Source organism: Carlito syrichta, unplaced genomic scaffold (assembly GCF_000164805.1).
Source record: "Carlito syrichta isolate Samal-C Ts95f unplaced genomic scaffold, Tarsius_syrichta-2.0.1 Scaffold165621, whole genome shotgun sequence".
In the NCBI taxonomy this organism is placed as follows: domain Eukaryota; kingdom Metazoa; phylum Chordata; class Mammalia; order Primates; family Tarsiidae; genus Carlito; species Carlito syrichta.
The window spans coordinates 331,156-340,379 of NW_007109717.1; positions in this window are offsets into that span (position 1 = coordinate 331,156).

A 9,224-nucleotide genomic window follows, 5' to 3' on the forward strand; every position below is an offset into this window, starting at 1 on the left:
GCTACTCGGAAGGCTGAGGCGGAAGGATCGCCGGAGCCCAGCAGGTCGAGGCCGCGGCGGCCGGGAGCGGCTGCTGCACTCCAGTCTGGGCGCCGGAGTGAGACTCCGACTGAAAAAAAAAAAAATTACAGCTGCAGCTCCTGCCAGGGCTGGAGGGCCGGGTGGAAAGAACACGGCCGCCGCCGCAGAGCCGCTCAGGACAGCCCTGTGGCTGGCAAGACACCTCTGGGGACGGATACGTCGACTTCCCAGGACCATCACCGCCCGGAGCAAGCCACGAATAATTCCCACGCCTCTGTTTCCTCGTCTGTAAGATGCAGACCATAAGCTGCCTCCTCGGTCTGAGTGATGGTACAGTTATATTGGTGCCAGGCATGGTGGCTCATGCCTGTAGTCCTAGCTAACTTGGGAGGCTGAGGCAGGAGGATCACCTGAGCCCAGGAGACTGAGGCTGAAGTGAGCTATGACCACATTGCTGCACTCTAGCCTGGGCACCAGAGTGAGTCCCCATCTTTTTTTTTTTTAAAGCAAAATTATATTAGATATCTAATGGTTTAGCCTATGAAAAGCTTTCAACAAAATGCTTTTCATTGGTAGCGTCACTCCAGGAAAAGCACATCACTTCTCTGGGCTTGTTTCCTCACATTTAAATTGGAGAGTTTAGGCAATCATCTCAAAGGGCTACTTCAGCTACAATAAAAGTCTCTGGTTATAATACCACTGCAAGCAAGTAGCTGATAGACAATTTTTTTCTCTATTCCAATACACAGTAACAGTACTTTCTTGACTTTGAGATTTAAAATGCTCTTTCATAAGTAACCCAGTGAAAGCCGGTGTTTTTCTGGTGCCTGATTATTATAATTAACACCATATTTGTCTTCTACAGCTGCCAAAACAAAATACTACAGGCTGAGCACCTTAATCAATAGAAATGTATTGTCTCACAGTCCTGGAGGCTCCAAGTCTGAGATCAAGGTGTCGGCAGAGATGGGTTTCTCCTGAGACTTGAAGACCGCCATCTTCTCCCTGTGTCCTTACACGGGTCTTCCTTCTGTGTGTGTCTGTGTCCTAATTTCTTTTTTTTGAGTTGGAGTCTCACTCTGTTGCCAATACTGGAGTGCAGTGGCCGCTCCCGGCCACTGCAGCCTCGACCTGCTGGGTGCCAGCAATCCTTCCACCTCAGCCTTCCAAGGAGCTGGAACTACAGGCGCGCGCAACCACACCCGGCTAATTTTTTGATTTGTTGTAGAGATGAGGTCTCGCCAAGTTGCCCAGGCGGGTCTCGAACCCGCGGGCTCAGACAATCCACTCACCTCAGCCTCCCAAAGGGCGGGATTCAGGCTGAGCCACTGAGCCCGGCTGATGAAGTCTTTAAAGAGGTTAAGTAAACTAAAACAGAGTCTTTAGGGTGGGCCCTAATCCAATATTACTAGTGACCACTTAAGAAGAGATTAGGATACAGATACACACAAAGGAAAGACCATATGAAGACACAGTGAGAAGGTGGCCTCTTCAAACCAAGAAAAGAGACGTCAGAAGAAACCAAACCTGCCAACACCGTGATCTAAGACTTATCTCCAGAACTGTGAGATTTCTGTTGTTTAAGCCACTCAATCTGTAGTATTTTGCTATAGCAGTTTTAGCAGACTAATATAGTATCTTAGTTCTGATATTCATAACTGATATCAGTCTGTAATTGTTATTTGTATTTTTTTCTTTTTAGCAGAAATAGATACTGCTTTCTCAAAAGGATTTTCTTTATTTTCTATAATCTGGAACAGTCTATGTAGAATTGTGACTATCTGGCCTCTAAAGAATTGGTAAGAATTTCTTTGTGGAGCCATCTGAACCAGCTGCTTTTGGGGCAATTTCCTTGATAATCTTCACTCTTTCTCCTGTAGAAATTGACCTGTTTAACTTTTCTATATCTAGGAAATTCTAGTGAAGTGCATTTTCCTATACAATTATTTATTTCATCAATGTTATCAAATGCATGTGCATCATGCTTTGCAAAATAGTGTCTATGCCTGAGTCCAAGGGTCCAAGACAAACCTGGGTAACTTGGTGAGACCTCATCTCTACATGAATCAAAAAATTAGCTGAACGTCGCACCTGTGATTCTAGCTACTTGGAAGGCTGAGGTGGAAGGATCATCTGAACCCAGCAGGTCGAGGCTGCAGTGGCTGTGAGCGTGCCACTGCTCTCTAGCCTGGCCGACAGAGTGAGATCCTACTCAAAAAAAAAAAAAAAAAAAAAATTCACCAATAAGTCTTATTTATTTTTGAATAAATGATACATAATCTGAAAGTTACAAAAGAACATATACCCTTATACCCCTGTCATGTACTTCTCCCCAGAGGCAACCACTGTTCCTTGTGTATCCTCCAAAAATACTCTATTAATAATATAAGTGCATGTGTGTACTTTTTACACAATCATAGCCTACTATGCACACAGTTCCAACCTTGCTTTTTTCATCATACATGTTAAGGCATGTTACCAAGCTAGTACATGTAAAGCCGCCTCATTCTTTCTGAGGACTGTGTAGTCTTCCATTGCCAATGGATTCCTAGAGCATTTATTTAACGAATGTCCTAGTTCTAGGTTGTTGTTTCCCATCTTTTGCTACTACGAACAATGCTCCGGTGAATTTCTGTTTATATGTATCCTGCAGGATAACATATGTAGCTTAAATTCCTAAAAACAGCATACCAATTAGAATGACCAAGATCCAAAACAACAACAACGTCAAATGCTCTTGAGGATGTGGAGCAACAGGCACTCTCCTTCCTCGCTGGTAGGAATACAGCACGGTGCACTTTGCAAGACAGCTTGGCAGTTTCTTATAAAATTATAAATACACTTAGCATCCAGTTCAGCAATTGTACTTCTTGTTATTTACCCAAATGAGATAAAAAACTCATGTCTGCACAAAATCTGCACAAGGATGTTTATAGCAGAATGATTCATAATTACCGAAACTTAGATGTAACCAAGATGTCTTTCAGTAGATGAATGAACAAACTGTGGTACATCCAGGCAATGGATTATTATTTACTGCTCAAAAGAAAAATCATGTCAAGCCACAGAAAGACATGGAGGAAACGTAGATGTGTATCACTAAGTGAAAGAAGCCAGTCTGAAAAAGCTACATGAGTACAATTCCAACTGAACGACACTCCAGGACAGGTAAAACCGTGGAGAAAATACAAAGATCAGTGCTTACCAGGGGTTAGAGGGAAAGGAGGGATGAATAGACCAAGCACAGGAGTTTCATGGCTGTGAAGTATTCTGCCCGATACTGTACTAGTAGATTCGTTTGTCCAGACCCACAGAATACAACACCAAGAATGAATCTGAATGTAAGCTGTGGACTTTGGTTGATGATGTGTCAACGTAGCGTCATCGATTTGTAACAAATGCACCACTCTGGAGGTACACTTGATGGGCAGAGGGAGGCTAGGGATGTGGAGGGGAGGGGCATACAGAAACTGTGCTTTCCACTCAGTTTTGTTTTGGCTTTTGTTTGTCACTGTGAACCTAAAACTGCTCCAGAAAAAAGTCTGTTAAACTCCTAGACATGATATTGCAGGGTCAAAGGATATATATATTTTAAATAGCAAGAGATACACCAAGTGCTTTCCACAAAAACTACAGCAATTTAAATTCTCATCACCTTTGCCTATTTTTATGCCCAATCCTCATCAATATAATGTTGTCAACTTTTTTGATGTTTGCTAAACTGTAATTTAATTTTCAACTCTCCCATTACAAATTAGATAGAACATCTCTTTCTTTTTTTCCTTTACTATGTTAGGGCCTTTGAATTTCCTTTAGTGAAATCTGCCTCTATTTTTTTGCACACTTTCCTGTTAGGCCTGTATATATTTTTATTTCATTTCATTTTTAATTTACATTTGTGGTATGATCAAATCAAGCACACAATGTGATAGTTAGAAATTCATAAATTGGAATGGGAATGACAGTACAGAAATTTTCTGTCAAATTCAAGAGCCCCATGTTTGGGGTTTATAAAGTGCGTGTGTGTGTGTGTGTGTGTGTGTGCGCATTTCCCAACATACATATCCCCAAACATCAGAATTTATTTATAAAATATTGTGTATCTATTCTTACATTTTAAAACTTCAGCCGCCTTTACATATGCTCCACTTGATGCAATTGACCTATCGAGACACTTTCCCACTGTTCAAATGAGTTTTTGAACTTGACAGTTTTGATGCTTTTTAGTGCCTCTGCCATTTTTCTTCCACGTTGGCAAAGTGCTTCCCTTTGAGGAAATTTTTCATCAGGGAAACAAAACAGTCACTTGGGGTGAGATGAATAGGGAGACGATGTGGCACAAGAGGGCTCATACTGTTTTTGGTCAAAAACTCGGAACACTCAGTGCCATGTGGGCAGGGGCACTTGTAAATCACCCATCATGAAATGGGCAAACAGGTTGAAAGCGTCTCCAAAAATTCCCGGAAGCTGAACACAGCCTTTCACAACAATGCGAACTGGTACACTGATGGCAATGGATTCCCAGAACCCTTGCCTAGCAGTGAAAGCCTGCTCTACAAGGGCAGTGTGTGTGTATCGATCACCTTGCATCTGTGAGCATGAGATGAAATTGGACCAGAATGAGAAAAACAACAGGTATCCAGTATATATCCAGGTATCTATATCCAAAGGAACTGAAATCAGTATGTCAAAGAGATCACTGCACTCCCATGTTTACTGCAGCATCATTCGCAAGAGCCAAGATAGGGAATCAAACTAAATGTTCATTGGGAATGGATAAAGAAAGTGTGGTCAATACACACAATTGAATACTATTCAGCCTTAAAAAGAAGGAACTTTTCTCACTAGCAACAAAACTGGAGGACATTATGCTGAGTGGGGGGTAGAGAAAGACAAATACTGCATGAGCTTACTTTATGTGTAGAATCTCAAATAATTAAACTCACAGACACAGAGAATAGAAGGGTGGTTATTAGGAGTTGAGGGTAGAAGGAGGCAGGGTTGGAGAGATGTTGGCCAAAGGATGCAAAGTTTCAGTTAGAAAGCAAGAATAACTTTTTGAGCTCTACTGCAAAGCAGGGCGACTATAGCTAATAATAATGTATTGTATCTTTCAAAATAGCTGCTTGTACATTTCAAATGCCTCAACACACACACACACAGGTGGCTGGGCACAGCGGCTCAAGCCTGTAATCCCAGCACTCTGGGGCGCTGAGGCTCGAGACCAGCCTGGGCAACTTGGTAAGACCTCATCTCTACAATAAAATCATAAAATTAGCCAGGTGTGGTGGTGCACGTCTGAGGCAGAAGGATTCCCTGAGCCCGGCAGTTCGACACTAGGGTGGCTGTGAGCTTGCCACTGCACTCCAGCCTGGGTGATGGAGTGAGACTCCAACTCAAACAACAACAACAACTGGGGTGATGGATATGTTAGTGATCTTGATTTAATCATTCCACATTGTATGCATATATCAAAACATCACATTGTATTTCATAAATGTACACAATTCTGACTTCTTGGTTTAAAATAATATTAATTTTGGAGAAGTTGCAGGGTATGGACAATTTTTCTGTATGTCCGAGTCCAACCTCTGACTCCTAACATATAAAAAATATTGTACGAAATATTATAAAACTTGTAGCATAAAACTTGCTTACCATCTTATTTGCAGGGGAAAAGTCCTGGAGTTACATTTCATCACCTCATGCAAGGTTCTTTGTGTAGCCTGAAATCCGGATTGCTGGTGAACATACTTGCGGTAATAAAGTTAAGTGTTATGAGACTGACGTGCTACCTACTGCGCTAACAAGGGCTCGGTGGCCCAGCCTGTAATCCTGCGCCTTGGGAGGCTGAGGTGAGTAGACTGCCTGAGCCCACAGGTTCGAGACCCGCCTGGGCAACTTGGTGAGCCCTCATCTCCACAAGAAATCAAAAATTAGCCGGGCATGGTAGCACGCGCCTGTAGTTCCAGCTCCTTGGAAGGCTGAGGCGGAAAGATTGCCGGAGCCCAGCAGGTCGAGGCTGCCGTGGCCAGGAGCGGCCACTGCACTCACGTCTGGGTGACAAAGTGAGACTCCAACTCAAAAAAATAAAAAGTTAAGTATTATAACAGATATCTGCAAATTGACCATTTAAAATAGCTTCGGGCCAGGTGCAGTGGCTCACGCCTGTCATACCAGCACTTTGGGAGGCCAAGATGGGAGGATTGCCCGAGCCCAGGAGTTTGAGACCAGTCTGAGCAACATAGTAAGACATCATCTCTACAAAAAATAAAAAGATTGGGAGGCCGAGGCAAGAGGATTGCCTGAGCCCACAGGTTCAAGACCAGCCTGGGCAACATTGTGAGACATCGTCTCTACAATAAATTTTTAAAAATTAACCAGGCATGGTAGTGCGCGCCTGTAGTTCCGACTGCTTGGAAGGCTGAGGTGGAAGGATCGCCGGAGCCCAGCAGGTCGACGCTGGGGTGGCCGTGAATGTGCCACTGCACTGCAGCCTGGGTGACGGAGTGAGACTCCAATTCAAAAAAATAAATAAAATAAAATAAAATGAAAAGATCAGCCAGACACAGGGGCACATGCCTTTTGGAGGCTATGGTAAGCCATGGTCATGCCACTATGCTCCAGGCTGGGTGATAGAGTGAGAGACAGGTTTCAGAGGGAGCATAGCCCTGGCAATACCTTGATCTTGGACTTCTAGCCTCTAGAAATGAGAGAAAATAAATTTCTGTTGGCCGGGCTCGGTGGCTCAGCCTGTAATCCCGTGCTTTGGGAGGCTGAGGTGAGTGGATTGCCTGAGCCCGCAGGTTCGAGACCCACCTGGGCAGCGAGACCTCATCTCTACAATAAATCAAAAAATCAGCTGGGTGTGGTAGCGCATGCCTGTAATTCCAGCTACTTGGAAGGCGGAGGCGGAAGGATCGCCGGAGCCCAGCAGGTCGAGGCTGCGGTGGCCGGAAGCGGCCACTGCACTCCAGACTGCGCGACAGAGTGAGACTCCAATTCCAAAAAAAAAAGCCACAATAACTCTGCTGCTTTTCCAGCCAAACATGAGTAAACAGACACACATTGAGCATCTATCGTAGTATCATACAAGACACTGATGTCAGGCTTTCGCATTTGTTTGCTAGGGCTGTTGTACGCCATAACTGAGTGAAATTGACTCTCACAATTCTGGAGGCTGGAAGTCCACGATCAAGGTATTGGCAGGACTATGCTCCCTCTGAAACCTGTAGGAAAGTCCTTCCGTGTTTATTTGTAGCTTCTGGTGATTTCCTGGCTGTCTTGGCATGCCCCTTGGCTGGCAGCTGCTTAACTCTGATCTCTGCCCTCCTCACTGCATGGCATTTTCCCTGTCTCTGTCTTCACATAGCTGTTTTATTGTAAGGACACCGTACTCCAATATGACCGCATCTTAAGCAAACTAATAATATTGCAGTGACCCTATTTCCAAATAAGGTCACATTCTGAGGTACTGGGGGCGAAGACTTCAATATATCTTAGTGGGGGGGGGGCATGGTTCAACCCATAAGAACCTTTCTTTGGACTCTTTTGGAAAAAGATAAGAGAAAGAACGTAAAGGCTGAAGCCTTCTACCTACTTTGTACCCACCTGCTCAAGTCATATTGCTGACAGGTAAAGTTATGGTCTCAGCATTCACTGTGAGCACACAGTGCAGGTAAGTGACCAGAAGGTTCCATCCTAAACTCTTCAGAGGAATTTACAAAGCACTCAGCCCTGAGTGAGTTCCTGAGTGTTGCAGGTGCATGCTTCACTGAGCGGCATTGGTTCGTCTTCAGCCATTGTCCTGACACCTGCCCTTGACAGGATGGGCTGCAAGCTTGAGTTAAGGGGAGAAGAAATGGCCTAAGCAGGGTCAAATGACCTCCCCCCACCCCACCCCCATCAGACCACAGACTGCAAGCCAGGGAGGCTCTGTTTTGCTTCCTGTGCTACCGGGCTTCCGCGCCTGTTCCTGCCGTCCTGCACTCTCTCCTCTGCAGGCCTAAGTCATCCCAGCTGCTCTCAAGTTGCATCCAAAGAAATTCCTTTTGAACTCGACACCTGCTGGCCACTAACCCTATCAAGGGTCTATTCACTGAGGGCCAGATTATACCTCTTGGTTCAGTCACACCTCCACTCAGGGCCCTTTCTGTCTTGCTTGTGGGCTGGATTTGAACTTTCGTTTGTTGTTCTCTTGGCATTAACACACAGCCCTTCCTTGCTTTGCTCTAGTATTTTATACTGTTAATCTACTCACCTCTAAGCAACTTGATTTTTCTTTCCCAAACACACCTGAGAGCATATTTTGCTCTTATTTTTAAAGACAGTGAAAAGTTAGAAAAGTTATTCTCAAATGGGAAGAGAGGGTCCACAGCAATGCAAAACTGCAAAGCAGTCACACACACACACACACGTAAGAGGGGGACTCCAAAAAGGTGGAATCATCTTCTGAAGGGCAGGCGTCTTGTCATACAGGCTTTTCCCACTAGCTAAGTGTTCCCGCGCCAGTGATGTACAAGCTAGTGTTGTCGTGAAAGGTTGCATTCTGCTTTTGTGAGTTTATTTTTATTTTTGGAGATTATCTCAGTGTGTTTGCCCATTTCGTAACGGGTGATTTACGAGCTGCACCTGCCCACGCCACGCTGAGTGTTCAGCGGTTTTTGACCCAAAACTTCTCGACGCCTGTGCCCCACTCTCTCCCTATTCACTTGATCTTGACCCGAGTGGCTTTTTGGTGGGTTTTGTTGGATGAAAAAAGTCCTCACAGGGAAACATTTTGCCGGTGGGGAAGAGGGGAAACAAAAACCTGCAGAAGCACTCGAAGGCGTCAGAACGGACGAGTCAAAAACACTTTTGAGCAGTGGAAAAAGCATCTCGATGGGTATCGCATCAAGCGGAGAGGACACTGGAGACGACTGAAGTCGACCCACGTGAGAAGAAACACAACTTTTGCAGGCAAGTTCCAGCTTTGGGGTCCCCCCTCGTAAGTGTCTGTGCTCTTTGCTGGGGACAACTGTCTTCGTATCATCTCCCGAACCTCAGAAGCGTGAACAGAGTGTTGTGTTTTGTTTTGAACCGGCCACACTTGCGCGCTTTCTCTCGGCTGCAGGCTTCAGGGCGCGCCAGCCGAAACAAGCCGGCAGACCCGCGCGGGGAAGGCGGGAGTCCAGGCCGTTCACCCGCCCGCCGCCTCGCAGGAC